This window comes from Bos indicus x Bos taurus, chromosome 4 (assembly GCF_003369695.1).
Source record: "Bos indicus x Bos taurus breed Angus x Brahman F1 hybrid chromosome 4, Bos_hybrid_MaternalHap_v2.0, whole genome shotgun sequence".
Lineage (NCBI taxonomy): Eukaryota > Metazoa > Chordata > Mammalia > Artiodactyla > Bovidae > Bos > Bos indicus x Bos taurus.
In genome coordinates this window covers 40514750-40532684 of record NC_040079.1, presented here as the reverse complement: position 1 = coordinate 40532684, position 17935 = coordinate 40514750, and the positions used below count along the sequence as shown (strand labels likewise).

General features: G+C 41.0%; 1 long non-coding RNA gene across 1 annotated transcript in view; it reads right to left on the bottom strand.

Annotated features, from left to right (window-relative positions):
• LOC113891311 overlaps nt 1-17935 on the bottom strand; it is a 75916-nt gene that overhangs the window by 6337 nt on the left and 51644 nt on the right. The gene's annotated exons all lie outside the window — the stretch shown is intronic.

The following is a 17935-nucleotide window of genomic DNA, read 5'->3' as shown; positions in this document are numbered from 1 at the left end:
AGGAAGGTGGCAGGGAGGGGCCCAGCTGAACAGAAGTGCCATTACTGATAGTTGATCCAAAGGACTGAGCCAAAGAGAGAAAGAAGGGTTCTGAATTCAGAGCCTGGAGCTAAGGATCAGAGTTAGGAAGTGGGGGTGCTAGGTACCACCCATGGTAGAATGGGTGCCCACAGCATCAGTTCTGGAGAACATTCCACGAGTCAGAGTGTCTGCCGGGTGTGCCCTTCTATAACACTGTTTATTTTTTATCTTTGCTATCTTTAAAGGACACATTTTATTTTTTATTTTATTTATTTATTTATTTGTAGTATAGTTGATTTACAATGTGTTAATTTCAGGTGTACAGTGAGGTATTGAATATACACTTTTTCATTTTCCAATTTAGGTTATTACAAGATATCGGATATGGTTCCCTGTGTTATACACTAGGTCCTTGTTGCTTATCTAACACCATTTCTTTTGATTAGATAGTTTATACTTTTACATTATAGACCTTTGGAAATTAAATACATTTGTGTTTTTGCCTATGTGCACACCTAATCTCACAATCAAAACCCCCCACCAGTGATTCTGACTTACTAGCTGGGGTGGGTGCAGGGTGACAGCCTTGTCTAAAAGCTCCCACTTTCAACATGCACTGAAAACCACTGCCCTAGGTGAGGTGATCTTCCTCCCAACACCCTGTTTTCATTCTGTGACCTGGATCTGACCCCAGAAGTTGAACATTCTCTAAATAACTCAGTTCCTTTTGCATAGAACTCTTCTTTTGAGGCCCCCTCACTTCCTCTTTCAGTTTCCTGAGATGGTATCTCGATGAAGGCAGCTTTCTGTGTCTCTGGGCTGGCTGGTTTCTCTCTGGCATCTCAAGGTAACATCCTTGACCTCCTGGTCCCTTGCAGCTTGAGCTGGTCCCCTGCAGAACATGACCTGGCCATGGTCTTACTGTCAGGGTCTGATAGTGGGGGAAGAAAGGAACAGGCTGAGCTGACTCCATTTTGAAAAAGAAGGAAACTCCATCTTGCACCTTCAGTGAGCTTTGGACCATGTGCCTGGTAGCCATGGGAATAACATACCTACAGCCAAACTGGTCCCCCGGACTGATAAACACCAGATTCCATACCAAGATTTCCTGTCACCAAAAAGAATGTAATAATCCCCAATGCAGTCAATCACCTTTGTAATCTTTATGGCACCCACTGGTGTAGGCTACAATGTATAACCAGCTGACCTTTCTGATTATGAATCATGGCTGTAACCTGACTGTATCTCCCTTTAACACTTTCCAGGCTAGATTTAAGGAATTTGGGGATGAGGGCTTGAGCAGTACACTTAAGGTATGTAAGGTTTTCACAAAAGTCACTCTGGGTCCTTGGCTGAGAAGAGACTCTGCCTTGGGCCTGCCGGTATAATAAACTGCACTTCGCTATTTGCATGTCCTTCTGAGTGAGTTTGTTTCCCAGAACGTGTGACTGTAACAATAGCCTCTCTGGCTGACATAGCCCCAGGCTGCCTCAAGTAAGCATGTGAACCCCTCAGAGCCAAAACCACTTATAAAGCTCAGTCCTGCCTCTGTACCCAGACACCAAATTAAATCTCAGAGTTTTGGGTAAAGCAGAAAAGAAGAGCTTTACTGATTTGCCAGGCAAAGTGGGCTGATGCTTCCAAAACTGTGTGTCCCAACCTGGAAGTGGTAGTGAGGAGTTTTATAGTAATGGTTCAAAGAGGCCATGATCAGCTCGTGGACATTCTTCTGATGGGTTGGTGGTGAGGTTTGTGGCAGACAGCATCATCAACCTTCTGGTTCCAATAGGTCTAAGGTCAATGTGCTTGTGGGCAGCATACAGTTAACTTCTCCCAGCTGGTAGAGGTTTCTGTATCCGTAAAACAGCTCAAAGATATTGTTATGTGTATCCCCTGAGAGGGGAACCAGGACTTTCCCCCAAGGCTACCCTACTGTTTTCTGATTGTTCCTCCCTTCCTCCTTAGTCTCTGCATACCCTCCCTACTTTTAGCAACTGTTTGAACCTGCCCATTGGAACTTAGGGAAGGTCCTGGAGGTTGAATAAAGCATATTTCCTGTAATCAAGAAATGCGAGAATCAGAAAGACTTTTGTGTTCAGAAGCCCCACAGGGTTTTGCTCCGTTTCACTTGCTCCATTTTCCTCTTCTGGAGCAGACAATCTGTGAAGAGGTCACTGCAGTGCTGGGCATCTCCCAGACATAGGGTCCCCTCTATAGTCCTGCTGGCCTTTGAGTGACTCTCAGAACCTCTGCCAGTCTGGGTCCTGTCTATTCCATGAAAAATGGGTTTACTTCATCAAAGTATTCACTGACTTTACTAAAGCCTTTGATTGTGTATATCACAACAAACTGGAAAATTCTTAAAGAGATGGGAATACTGGATCACCTTATCTGTTTCCTGAGAAACCTGTATATAAGCCAAGCAACAGATAAAACCAGACATAGAACAATGGACTGGTCAAATTTGGGAAAGGCGTACATCAACGCTATATATCATCACCCTGCTTATTTAACCTATATGCAGAGAACATCATGTGAAATTCTGGGCTAGATGAATCATAAGCTGGAATCAAGATTGTCAAAAGAAATATCAACAACCTCAGATATGCAGATGATACCACTCTAATGGCAGAAAATGAAGAACTAAAGAACCTCTTAATGAGGTTGAAAGAAGAGTTCAACATTCAAAAAACTAAGATCATAGCATCCTGTCCCATCACTTCAGGGCAAATAGATGGAGAAAAAGTGGAAACAGTGACAGATTTTCTTGGGCTCCAAAATCACAGAGGATGGTGACTGCAGCCATGAAATTAAAAGATGCTTACTCCTTGGAAGAAAGCTATGACCAACCTAGACAGCGTGTTAAAAAGCAGAGACATCACTTTGCTGACAAAGGTCTGTACAGTGTCAAAGCTATGATTTGCCCAGGACTCATGTATGGGCGTGACAGTTGAACCATAAAGAAGGCTAAGCTCTGAAGAATTGATGCTTTTGAATAGTGGTTCTGGAGAAGACTCTTGAGAGTCCCTTGGACAACAAGAAGATCAAACCAGTCAATCTTAAAGGAAATCAACCATGAATATTCATTGGAAGGACTGATGCTGAATCTGAAGCTCCTATACTTCGGTCACCTGATGAGAAGAGCCGACTCCTTAGAAAAAACCTTGATGCTGGGAAAGACTGAGGGCAGGAGAAGAAGAGGATGACAGAGAGTGAGATGTTGGATGGCAAACTCTGGGAGATAGTGAAAGACAGGGAAGCCTGGGATGCTGCAGTCCATAGGGTCACAAAGAACATGACTTAGCAACTGAACAATGACGTCCAAGTCTAATAAGGCATGCCATGTCACCATGTTACTTTACTTAGATGGGGCCTTGTTTGGGTGGGTGTGGAGTCAGCCTTCAAGAGAATCTCCTTCAGGTTCTAATAAAACTGAAACAAACACACCCTGTACTCAGTTCTCGCCACAATCTTCACAGCTCTCCTCTGGTTCCCCAAGTCCTGCCTCTCTTGGTTGTCAAGAGCAAATTTCCCTCTCCACTCCCTCCATGTCTGTCTGGGATCCCCATGTCACATCTTTCCTGACTCCAGCTTCACTGATACTCAGCTGGTGGGAATCTTACAGTTAAGAAGACCTAACTTAGGAAGGATTCATAGGATTGTCTTCACTACGAATTGATTTTCACTCATTCTTTTTTCAAATGTTCTTGGCTCTTTTTCACTGCTTGCCCTTTAAGATGAAGAATTTGGAAAATTTACAATCTGAGGGAACACTTCTTTTATTAGATCTTGCCCTTTGTGAGCAAGAGGTCTCTTTGGTCCCTCTATGAGACAAACTTTGCTGTAAGCAGTATTGGTGACATTTATAAGAGTTTCTTAAAGGTTGTAGCTGTTATATATAATAGAATTTTATATCTGAATTAGAAGAAAAGGGTATGGTATTCATTGGAGCTGTTCCCAGATATTCTGACCCTCCTTCTGGATGGAAGGAATCTCCCTCATCTGCTGGAAGATAGGTGTATCTATGGCATTTTCCTTGGCCAATAAGATAGGATGGCCGATTCTGGCTAACCTTTTAAGAGCCCATGTGCTTCACCATGGCCTCAATGTCTTCTGCCAATATGCTGGGCAATGTTCTAGATGTGACTGTGTTCAGAACCACTGAGGTCCTGAATTGGAACATGGTGTAGCAGAATCCTACCCAACTTTCAGTGGATATGTGAAATAAGCACTGGGACTTGAGGTCATTTATTGCCACATCAAAATGGAGCCCATACTGAGAAAAGTGAAGAAGCAGTGTGCACTTTTACATACTCAACCAGGACCGCACATACACCTCCCACTCAACTTCAAAACTTGTTTTCCTTCACTGTCTCTCCTTATCTTTTAATTATTTTATTTATATTGAATAATGAATTCATCCTGTTAGAAGATAGATTATAAGTTCAAAGTTATTTTTATCGAATGAAGAAATGGTCTAAACCAAGTTCTGGGGGGAAATGACCAAGAACAAAAGAAAAAAAGACATGGGATTGGTGGGTTGCACCAATTTGCTGTTTGTATCATTTTTCCTAGGAAGCTTGGAATAAGGATGCTCTGGGTACAGACACACACTTCCCTGAGTAGCGCTTCTTCACATCCTGCCTGCTCCCCCAACCCCCATTTCTCATCTTGCTCTTTCTCTTTGGAGTAGTGCAGATCAGAACCTGAGAGACTCTAATCCTTTTGTCTCTGGAATATGGGATTTAGAGCTAGTTGGTCCTGAGCAACCAGCCCTCTGTCACAACTCACTTGGGCTTTGCATGACTTTTCTAGTTGAGACCACAAAGGCATTTTTATACTGCTACTTTCCCATCACAAAGCCTATGATTTCTTTAACTAAAGTAGCAAAGCAAAACAGCTCATTTTCTAGTTAAAAAATCTCAAACAGAATCTTTATACTATCCAAATGCCTTTGAATATCCCAGACTACTAACCCCCTTCTTCCAGGGTCCTGTTCATTGGCATGTGTTCCTAGAAATGGGTGCCTACTACGTGGGCTCCACTTTTATTATTTTTGGTGAATTTACTTTTTGGCCACTTTATTTTATTATTCATTCCAAACTGCCTTAAAATAAGACCCAAGAAAGATAAGAAAGATATGTTCCTTTTTCAAGATAAGAAATAAAACATGTAATTGACTAAGCAAAGTAGCCCAGAGCCAGAATGAAATAATTATACCCTGAAACCTGTTCCTCTTGGTAAGGAAATCAGCCCTGAATAGTCACTGATTATTTAGGAAGCACTGATGCTGATGCTGAAGCTGAAGCTCCAATATTTTGGCCACCTGAGGCAAAGAGCTGACTCATTGGAAAAGACCCTGATGCTGGAAAAGATTAAAGGCAAAAGGAGAAGTGGGTGACAGAGGATGAGATAGTTAGACAGCATCACTGACTCAATGGACTTGAATCCAAGCAGTATCTGGGAGATAATGATGGATACAGAAGTCTGGCATGTTGTAGTCCGTGGGGTCGCAAAGAGTCAAACTTGACTTAGCGACTGAACAACAACAAAAATGTAGGCCAACGTCTGATTTTTCTAGAAAGACCTTTAAATTTCATAGTGTCCACAAGGTTAACATCATTTCAGGAAAAGAGAAACAATTTCCTATAGTGACACTAAAACCACCCCCCTAGCCCAGGACTTGCCATAGAAAGGAGACTGTATGAAATAATGACAACATCCTCTCGGTAAACAGGGGACACATTTCACAGAGTTGTCACTAACAATTTCCTTTAGTATAGTATGATGACATCACATGGGATTAGACTTGGCCAAACAATCCATAGGCGTGGGGTGAAATCGAGTGATCAAATTATGCTGTCCAGGAACTCAGCTCTCTAATCAGCTGGCTAACCCAAAGATGAGTTTTCACTACCTAGGAGGGAAAATTCAGCCCCCTGTGAATTGCTGTTTATCTGCTCAAGCTGTTCAAAGGCACGAGGCAGTGGTGAGTTTGAGACTATCTCCCTAACCAAACACGAAGTGCGGGTATTTTATGTGCCCAGTGCAGTGCAAAGCCGTATATTCTTTGTTCCCAGTGGCCTACATAATACAAACAATGAAATAAGGTCAAAGGAGAATTCAGAAAAAAGTCTAAACAGTCAAAAAATAAACGCAGGTTCTTGTAGTGTTGGTGGCCACATAAATGAGTACAATAGTGTTGGCAGGCATGTTGTTAACAAACATATGTATATCCTTTTACTCAGTAAATCTATTTCTAGATTGCTTCCTGAGAGATTGTCTAAAGAATGTGTGAAATATTAATAGAAAATGATTTGTTCTATAACTGTGTAAATTGATGTGAAAAAAAATGAAAACACTTGAAGTCTCTAACTCAAAATTAGTGCTACTGGTATGGAAAGGAATACTATTCCACTATTTAAAATGATTTCTTTGGAACAATATTTATAGACAAGATCAATGTACATTGCTGCTGCTGCTAAGTCACTTCAGTCATGTCCGACTCTGGGCGATCCCATAGACGGCAGCCCACCAGGCTCCCCCGTCCCTGGGATTCTCCAGGCAAGAACACCGGAGTGGGTTGCCATTTCCTTCTCCAATGCATGAAAGTGAAAAGTGAAAGTGAAGTCGCTCAGTCGTGTCCAACTCTTAGCGACCCCATGGACTGCAGCCTACCAGGCTCCTCCATCTATGGGATTTTCCAGGCAAGAGTATTGGAGTGGGGTGCCATTGCCTTTGCTAAATTCCATGTAGAGTATAAGATGTGATCTCATTTTTATGAAAACTAGTATCAGTGTATTATAAGCATGTGTAAGAGTTGTTTTTAATATGGGAAACTTTTTTTTCCTCCACACAATTCTTTCTACTAAGCCCTTTGATCTCCATTTCCTTTTCAGATTCTGTAAGTTTCTAGTCACTGTCAATTATTACAATTATTCTCAAATTTAAAATTTCAATCTTAAATCCAGATCCAATTTCAATACCCCGTTCTCAGGTGTCAGCTTGAAGAAAGTGGAAGATGATGGCTCTGCTCCTCTAGAGGAGCGTCTTTCTCCTTAATGATCTGGCCAAGGCCAGTCCTCTCCTTGTTGAAGGCTTTGGTACTGTGGCTAACACCAGCCAATAGCACTGCCTTCTGTGGGGTGGCCATCCAGGTACAGGCTCTTCAGAGCTCCCAGAAGAGCCTCATAAAACCTCCCAACTGGGCACTTTCCTCTGTGTGTACGTGAGCTTAGTTGCTTAGTCATGTCTGACTCTGCAACGCCATGGACTGCAGCCCACCAGGCTCCTCTGTCCATGGGATTCTCCCGGCAAGAATACTGGAGTGGGTTGCCACTTCCTCCTCCAAAGGATCTTCCTGACCCAGGGATCAAACTAGCCATTTCCTTTGTCTCCTGCATTGGCAGGCAGATTTTTTTTATCACTGTGCCATCTGGGAAGCCCCACACTTTCCTATTGTAGTCAATTAATGCATTAACTCATTGTCAGTTGCCACTAAGGAAGCAGGGCAAAATGGGCTTGGACCCGCTATCTTCTGTAGTTTCTAAAGGATCCCACAGGAGACACGTGCTTCCAGTTCAGTTCAGTTGAGTTGTTCAGTCATGTCTGATTCTGCGACCCCATGGATTGCAGTATGACAGGCTTCACAAACTCCCAGAGCTTGCTCAAATTCATGTCCATCAGGTTGGTGATGGACATCCAACCATTTCAACTGCTGTCATTCCCTTCTCCTACTGCCTTCAATCTTTCCCAGCATCAGGGCCTTTTCCAATGAGTCAGTTCTTCACATTACGTGGCCAAAGGATTGGAGCATCAGTTTCAGCATCAGTCCTTCCAATTAATATTCAGGACTGATTTCTTTTAGGGTTGACTAGTTTGATCTCCTTGCAGTCCAAAAACTCTCAAGTGTCATCTCCATCACCACAGTTCAAAAGCATCACTTCTTCGGTGCTCAGCTTTCCTTAGAGTCCAACTCTCACATCCATACATGACTACTGGAAAAACCATAGCTTGGACTATATGGACCTTTGCTGGCAAAGTAATGTCTCTGCTTTTTAATATGCTGTTTAGGTTGGTCATAGCTTTTCTTCCAAGGAGCAAGCATCTTTTAGTTTCATGGCTGCAGTCACCATCTGCAGTCATTTGGGAACCTCCAGGACATGCCAAGTTGTGCAGGTGCAAGCTGCCCCACTGACACCCTCTCTTGCCAGCCTGCCTTCTCTCTTATGTTCATTTCTTTTCTAATTAAGCAGAGTCAGTTGAGCAACTTCACCACCTAAGTAGACATCCACCTGGAGAGTTTATGCCAGTTACCTCTTGTAACAAGCACCCCCAATATGCTTCAGTAATTCCCTTGGAACTGATCTCACTTAACTTTGTAGAGGGAAGGGCATGGCCATCCTCATTAGAGAAAATTAAAAAAAAAAAAAAAGAACAAAACAAACCAACAAAATTCTTCTTATCCTAAATCTAAACACTCTACAGGGCCAATTGGAAGTCATCAAAATTAAAAGTTTTGTGCATCAAAGAACAATATCAAAAAAGTGAGAAGACAACCTAGAGAATTTAAGGACATACTTGCAAATCTGATAAGGATCCAATATCCAGAATACATAAAGAAGAATTTACAACTCAGTGACAAAAAGATAACTCTATTAAAACTGGCCAAAGGACTTGATGGGCTTCCCTGGTGGCTCAGAGGTTAAAGTGTCTGCCTGCAATGTGGGAGACCTGGGTTTGATCCCTTGGTCGGGAAGATCCCCTGGAGAAGGAAATGGCAACCCACTCCAGTATTCTTGCCTGGAGAATCCCATGGACGGAGGCCCCTGGTGGGCTACAGTCCATGGGGTCGCAAAGAGTCGGACACGACTGAGCAACTTCACTTCACTTCACTAAAGGACTTGATAGACATTTCTCCAAAGAAGATAACCAAATAGCCAACAAGCACATGAAAATATATTCAATATAATTAGTTATTAGGAAAATAAAAACAAAAATCACAATGAGATAATTTTTCATGCCCGTTAGGATGGCTATAAAAAGAGAGAGTGAAAGAAAAGAAAGAAAGAAAAAAGAAAACAAGATTGGGGAGGATGTGAAAATTTAGAACCCTTTATTTACATTGCTAGTAGGAGTATGAAATCATGTAGCCACTGCAGAAAATAGTTTTGTGATTCTTCAAAAAGATAATTATAGAATTACTATGCTGTGCTGTGCTGTGCTTAGTCGCTCAGTCATGTCCAATTTTTTGCTACCCCATGGACTGCAGGCCACCAGGTTCCTCTGTTCATGGGAATTCTCCAGGCAAGAATACAGGAATGGGTTGCCCTGTCCTCCTCCAGGGGATCTTCCCAACCCAGGGATTGAACTCAGGTCTCCCACATTGCAGGGAGATTCTTTACCAACTGAGCCACCAGGGAAGCCCAGTGAATTACTGTATTGCCCATTAATTCCACTCTTGGTATATACATGAAAGAATTGAAAGCAGATATTCAAACAAAAACTTGCACACAAATGTGCATAGTGTTATTATTTTTAATAGCCAAAAGAGGGAAACAGCTCAAATGTCCATCAACAGATGAATGAATAAATGTGGTATAGCCATACAATGGAATAGTAATCAGCCATAAAAAGGAATTAAGTACTGATATGTGTTACAAAAAGAGAGAACTTTGAAGGCATCATGTTCAGTGAAAAAGTCAGACACAAAATGCCACGTATATATGATTCCACTTGTATGGAATATCCAGAATAGACAAATCCATAAAGACAGAATACAGATTGGTGGTTACTAGTGGCTGGTCAGGAAGGAGAAGATGGGAGTGAGTGTTTAATGGATACAGCATTTCCTTTAGGGGTGAAATGAAAATATTCTGGCAATGGTGTTGGTTGCTCAACTTTGTGAAAGCACTTAATATCATTGAATTGTACATTTAAAATGGCTAAACTGATAAATTTTATGTGTATTCTACCACAAGTAAAGAAAAAATTGAAAAGACAAATGTTCTGGTAAAACAATTACACATATTTTTCATTTCTCCTCTTATCATGTGAAGGAATTTCCTGAGTTATCCTCCTAGCCTCTCATTCTTGGTTTAGTCCCTTCCTCCTCCTCTCTTTGGGATCACCCTGTCCTAAGGAGGGCTTCCCTCATGGCTCTCATGGTGAAAAATATGACTGCAACACTGGAGACCTGGGTTTGATCCTTGGGTCAGGAAGATCCCCTGGAGAAGGGAATGGCTACCCACTCTAGTATTCTTGCTTGGAGAATTCCATGGACATAGGAGCTTGGTGAGCTACAGTCCATGAGGTCACAAACAGTCAGACAAGACTGAGCGACTAACACTCTCACTTTGTCCTAAGGAAGATGCTCAGCAGGGTGGATTGCCCTGGTGGAAACCTGCTCTTGCCCAGCATGGTCAATGATTGGCCAAGTTGGCCTCATTCAGATAAGAGGTCTTAGCAAGACCATTTGTCAGTATCTAAATCATGTCATCCAGACAAATTAACAAATAATAAACTTTCCATTTGCTCTTATCTGACTTATACATCTATCTCTCCAGATTTCAAATTTTAAGTTGGGTAAAAAGAAAGACACTTCCCTCTGAACTCTTCCCACAATACCCCAAGAGACTAATGGTTGTTTAGCAGAAAGCATGGCCACAACTAACCTCTAAACCTCTTAAAGTAGGTGCAAACATCTTAACAACTGAAAAGAAAAATTAAGCCAGAAAAGTACCAAAGAACATCGGTCTTTGAGCAACAAGACTTCCTGATGTAGCTTACAAGTTAACTCATAATTTGTGCTTTATATAATCAATTTGGTTGGCCTCTTCCATATGATTTATTAATTATACACTAGTTAAAATTAGAGAGACATTTAGAGAAAGACGTTTCAATCTCTTTATCTCTGCCTGTGTTTCTTCATTCCGCTCTACTTTCTCTCTACTGTGCATCATCCTTGTTTGGGGAGTATAACTTAACAGGAGGTTAGTATAGAACCTCAGAGAAGGCAATGGCACCCCACTCCAGTACTCTTGCCTGGAAAATCCTATGGATGGAGGAGCCTGGTGGGCTGCAGGGTCGCTAAGAGTCAGACACAACTGAGCAACTTCACTTTCACTTTTCACTTTCATGCATTGGAGAAGGAAATGGCAACCCACTCCAGTGTTCTTGCCTGGAGAATCCCAGGGACGGGGGAGCCTGGTGGGCTGCCGTCTATGGGGTCGCACAGAGTCGGACACGACTGAAGTGATTTAGCGGCAGCAGCAGCAGCATTATAGGACCTGGAAGGCTAAGTATCACCTAGAATTTAAATAAATTCTCAATAAGTCAATAAATATGGCATTCCATTTTGCATTTTAAAAGCTCTTGTTATTGAAATTCCCGAAAGTATTCCAAAGCAAAAAACACGACATTTTTATAAAACTGCTCTCTGATTGAATACTTTAAGAAGTCATAGCTGCACACCAAAAGGAATGTAAGAAAACCTGGAAAGAACTTGTGCCAAGAGTGTAAAAAGAGTGAAAGAGTTTAAAACATGAAAAGATGACAAAGTTTAGAGAAGGAAAGTCTGATTGGCAATAAAATAAGTATCTTTATAGATTCCAAGGGCTTTTACTGAGGGTATAATGTGTCTTGGTTTTTGTCTCTTGGGTCATCATGACTGAATTTTCTTCTAGAAAAGGAATGGCTTCCTTTCAGTGAAAACTGTTGAAAAAAAGAATGATTTCTCAGGAGAGGTTGGAGATTTTGCACACGGACATTAGTATTAAAGGGACCTTCCTACTCTGCTGGCTTAGTGTGAGTTCATGCATGGAGGGCATGCAGGATAGGATGGCTTGTATTCTTTACTGCCCTCCAGTCCTGTTAAGAATTTTATCAGCTGCTGAAGTACAGAAAAGAAAGCTAGAAGGCAGCCTAAATGCCCCTAGCTGATTTTGGTCTGTTTTCTTACAACAACCCTGGTTGCTATGACTATAGGCCTGGGAATTTGTACGAATCTTCTCAATAATCCATGTGATCTCCAATTTTACATTCTATATGGAACGATGCCCTCTGTCTGAGATAGAGACTCTTGGAGAGGCCAAGAGCTATGGATCCAAGGAAGAAGGAATGTGACCCCATGTTGCTGTTGTAAATGCAGTGTGGGTGTGAAATGTCAGGGACAAATGGACCATACATACTGTCATCTGTCAGGTTTGCATGCTTCATGTTAAGTTTTACTAGTTCAGTCCTTAGATTTATCAAGGTAAAAGTGGAAAGACTTAAGTTCATATAATTGAGAAAGACAGATTTTCTTTCTATATAAATTAGATTCTTTATTTTAAAAGATACTGTAATATCTAGTAAAATTAGTATTAACTCTGATGCTGGGAGGGATTGGGGGCAGGAGGAGAAGGGGACGACAGAGGATGAGATGGCTGGATGGCATCACCGACTTGATGGATGTGAGTCTGAGTGAACTCCGGGAGTTGGTGATGGACAGGGAGGCCTGGCGTGCTGCAGTTCATGGGGTTGAGAAGAGTCGGACACGACTGAGCGACTGAACTGAACTGAACTGAACTGATAGCCTTCTATATAGGAATTTTTCTTGTAGGTATCTATCCTGAAGAAGAATCTACATGTTTACAAAACAGAGTTCATTGAAGCATTTTCTGTCACTGTGACTAGTTGATGGCAACCTTAACATGAAGGAATAGTTAATTTATCTGTGATGTATTCATTCCATGAAATATGACACAGTAGTTTTAAAAAGGGAGGTAGATCCATATATTTAGATACAGAAGATATTTTAGATATCTTGCCAAGTGAGAAAGCATGTTTCAAAAAGATACAAAGAGCATGAGTCCATTTATGCAAATAAAAACATATAAAACCAAACTGTGTATAGACACGTAGACATAAGAATGTTTGAAAATTTCCTATGTGCCAGTCACTGTTCTAAGGGCTTTGTATATACTACTCCACTGAAAACTCAGAATAGCTCCACAAAATGTATACGAGTATTATCCACACTACAGATGAGGAAACCGTGGCCCAGTGGTTCAGTAACATACCTATAACATACCTAACATACCTAACATAAGAAGATACGCAGGAAAAGTATAAGAAGAGTGTACAGAAAAGTGACAGCAAGGTTATCTTCTGGATAATATAGTAAGATGCATGTATGCGTATATATATACACAGGTAAAGTATTTTCTTTAAAGTAAGGAAAAATAAAAATAGAAAAAAGTAAGAAAAAAAGTGACTCTTCTTCCTAAGCTTTAATGGAAAAAGTAAGAAATTTCCCCTTGACCTAAAATCTGCCCTTTGATTCATGTTTGTGTAAGGTTACCCTGACTCTCTGCCAGAATCTCTTGGCCACGTATTTGTAACTTTTGCTTCCTCAGGTAATACCTTCTCACCTCAGTGAAGGTGAGAAATAAGGATAAGCTATGGTCTGAAACTCCAATACTTCGGCTACCTCATGCGAAGAGTTGACTCACTGGAAAAGACTCTGATACTGGGAAGGATTGGGGGCAGGAGGAGAAGGGGACGACAGAGGATGAGATGGCTGGATGGCATCACTCGATAGACATGAGTTTGAGTGAACTCTGGGAGTTGGTGATGGACAGGGAGGCCTGGTGCGCTGTGATTCATGGGGTCACAAAGAGTTGGACACGACTGAGTGACTGAACTGAACTGAACTGAGTGGTCACAGGGTAATGCAAACATCACTGATGTTGCTCAGGCCTCAGGCCCTAAAGAGGAGGGAGTTCAAAGACCAGGGATTAATTACACTGATCTGGAGTTTCCGGGCTTCACCTTGTAGGGTCACTATGACTTAGTATCATTCTTGAACACAAATGTTCCTGCCCAGTCTGATGTGACTCCTTGATACCCTTGAGATGCCACAGTTGATTCTACAGTAATCACTCAGTATATAATGGGTGTTAGGAAGGGAGAACAGGTCCTGGCTCTTGGTGATATAGTTCCTCAGAAGCAGTGCTGCTGCAGAGCAGCTTCTTAATGGGCCACAGTGGTTCCTCAAGTGAGGACCACTCTCTGCAAACCAGACACCAAAGGAAGATATCTGTCAAAGGAAAAGGGAGGTTCTGTCTCCCTAAGAGAAGAAGTTTTGGAGCCTGTTCCTAAGCAGATCTTCTGGAAGTAGGTCAGTGTTTGGGGAGGTGGCTGTTTGTGTGAATCTAAAATGCAGCAAATTGGATATGCAGGACTGTTCTCTCTCAACATCTCTAATAACTAGGATAACAGTCTTCTGGCTGAACCATTTTATTGATAATTCCATCTAGAAATTTGCAACTTATCAATTTCAGTCTTCAGTCTTTTCCCTGCTCAGTTCAAGTTGGTTTTCCCCATGAGAATAAAGAGCTTAGATAAATTTCATGTTCATATCTCAGTTAAGTGCTTTCATCCAAAAGAAGGATTTCAATACATGCTCTACCAGGACTGTAGTCAATACAAGGAATTCCTGATTTCACTTAAAATTTTTATTAATATTGCTCTCATTGTTTTAAATATATTTTAAAGAAGCAAATCTTAGGTTGATAATTGCCCATTCACATAATTACTTATATTTCTTTTATTTATGTCTCTTCTAACATCATAATTTAACTTGTTTCCCTTTTCTGGTGCCTTTTCCCCCTCCTGCTTCTTATTCCCCTAATTCTCATTGCCAGGGTTTCATTTTCCCACCAATGCCTTCCAATGAAAGGAGATCTTTTTAGTTTATTCCAAGTAACCACTCTGTCCATAGTCCCCTGGAGATTTTCTCCATGCTCTTTAGAGTTGACCTTTTCTTTACTTCAGCAATGCTATAATCCCTCAAAGAACTTTTGGGAGAGCCTCTTTTGGGGGGTTATTATCTGCTAATTGATGTCCATATTCTCCACTATGTAAAGGATAAGTTTTATGGACACAATTTTAACTTCCTGATCATTTTGGCAATAAGAAATCTACAGCTTCTCATTATCCTCTAAGCTGCAGATTTCCTCTTACAAAAAGAATTGTGTATGGGAAGTTAGATGGATGGATGTTTTGATTTTCTGACTTGACTGTATTATCGTTCCATTGTTTATTGGAAAACACTTAATTGCATGCTGACTATGTGTCAGACACTGTGATGGATAAAAATATGTAGATGATACTATCCCTGGCTGCCAGTGCCCCTAATATAGTGGATACAATAAATACATAAACAAATGTAATAGTGTGAGACTTACTGATAGCTTTAGAAGGAAGTCCTCTGAGAACACCAAAGTTGGTTCTCTTGGGAGACTGGAGATGAAGAAGGACCACAGAAAGGAAGAGGGAGTCATGCATTTATCCCAGAAAATGTTTGAACAAAGTTTTGGGGAAAGAATAGGGGTTCTCCAGGCAGGGCCTAGAGAGAGGGAAAGGCTACAAGGAAGAAAGCCTACAAGGAAGAAAAGCCTACAGGGAAGAAAAAGTGCAGCAAGTGGGAAGGTAAGGAGACTTGGAGAACCATTATATTTTGAGAAAAAGCCTCAGTTGGCTGTAATCAAGAGGGCAAAAGAGGGGGATGAGGATGAAAATGTCTATGGTGCCCAGAAAGCAAAACTCCTTCTATGTGATGTTACTGTATTTTCATTTATTTTGCAGGTGAAAATAAGATAGTGAAGACTTTAAGTCTCAACATGTGTATCAACCTGCTTCATAATACAATGTAGAGTGTATTTCTCTGTTGAGGTTTATCTTGTGAAGAGTGTGCCCTTGAAATCCCCAGCTTGTGGGGATTTCTACCCACAATACTACCCAAAGTATTCGATTTGGCAAGGGTGCATCACTCTTCTCTTCTCAGAGAACTGTGTGTCTTGCCCTAAGCCATTGCTGCTAATGAGCTTATAGAGAGGAAACAGCCCCTCCTTTCGAAGGAGGACTTGATGCCTTATTCATCTACAGGCTTCCACGGAGAGGAGCCTTGCAAGGAAGCAGCAGAGACCCTACCCCTCAGCAAGCCTGGGGAGAGCCCAGGGGAGAACTGGACACAAAGCCCTGCTGCCCTGCAGGCTACCCAAGTTTGAATGGAAGCTTTGATCCTCACCTTACGTGATATCTTGGCAAACTTGGCCACTGGTGAATTTCTTCTTTAAAACACAAGATGGTTCCTGAGGCCAAAACATACTCTCATGATTTCTCCCTTTCCTCTCTAGCAGGTTCTCTTCTTTGTTAAGGTTCGTCTTACCTGTTTGTTCCAACTCTATCTGGGCAATGTCGGGAATTTACTTATTAAACATTTTAAATCCTGGGACCCAAGGCAGGAAACTTCCTTGGCTTATGTACTTGATGGGTACCTGAAAACCTGAGCCTGCAGCTGTTGTGTGCATGTGATATCGTGTCATTCTTAGGTGTCCATTACATTTTCAAAGATTTTCCCCCGTGGGTGGCTGCAGAGCGTGCCAAATACTTTCAAGAATACAGATCCATAATTACTTTCACACTCTTTTGGGGTTAGGGGCATCTCTGGAAACTTATTATTTGGGGTAAATTATTTGAACGGATTTGAGACTACTTAGTAGCGTTTATTGCTCTTGGCATGCGTCTTTATATGTTTGGTTCTCTGTATAAGAGTTAATATGCTTGAACGCCCCACCCAGGCCCCAGTGGGGGCGTTACACAATATACAGTGTGGTGCTCACACTGTTTTTCTGAAGATACAACAAATACTGAAGCCTGGCCTCTAGGGTTTCGATCCAATATTAATGCTCACTTTGGGAAGCAATACTACCTTGCACTATTCCATGTATAGTCAATTATCACTGATTCACACACAAACTCTGGAAGTGAAATTAGATGGATATATAAGCCATCCCTTTCTTTTATATTCAAATAAATGCCCCCCAAATGGTGATATACTTTCCAGGTATTTCTATTTCTTTGGGAATATTTGGTGACTATGTGGAATTTTAATATTTAAATCTTAAATCTTTAGCAATCAATTCCTCATGAATTCATTACAGTTTGTGGAGTTAGTAATCCTACATATAAATATTATAGTAAAGAGGTTAAAGAAATCACTACTTTAAAATATGACATTACTACCATCAATGAACATTACTAACCTCATGGGAAACAAACAAGCAAAGAAAATACAACCTTCAGACACATTTAATTTATAGGTAGAATTATTCGGGGATCAATTAAAGTATTTTATTTTCTATGGGAAGCTATGTATAATGTGACTGATGGGCATTTAGTTTAGTAGTTAGTGAGTGAATACTAATTAGTTATAAATTGGGCAAAAATGTAAATTTCTACTAAGGGAGGATGATTTGAGTTGTTATTTCTATTTTACCAGAAAAGCAAACTGAGGCACAAGAATAAAAACTGTCTTTGACCTTTAAGTTTACTCTTGGTTCAGAGAATAACTCATTAATTCCAGTACCACATTCTTCCCCTCTCTTTCTCCTTCTCTTCTTCTTTCTCCTCATTTGACAATTCAATGCCATAAATCTGCTGTTTATTCTTTTTTAAATAATAATTTCTAGCATCTTCACTGACACTGTTTTTCAGTGTCACGTGTGATACAGCAAGTGTGGATCATCCACAATGCTGAATTACAGAAGAAAAACTATCTGAGGCCTAGGATGGGTTTTATTGGCCAGTGTAAGAAACCTATGACTTGACAGAGAAAGTCCGGTTTGATAGGATTAACTCTGAGAAAGATCTATAGCCATCAGTTTAAAAACATTGCCAAAAATGAGACAAATTTAAAAAACAATGTTGCAGTTATGTTTGGGTCGATTTCAATTTATGGGAGAGTAAATGTTCACAAAGCATCAGGGTGGGTCTGAGTGGGGGTGGGTGGCAAATGCCTGGCACCCTGGAGGATGATACAAATTTAGACTTCAACTTCCCAGAGGACTTCACAATAAAATTTGGTGTT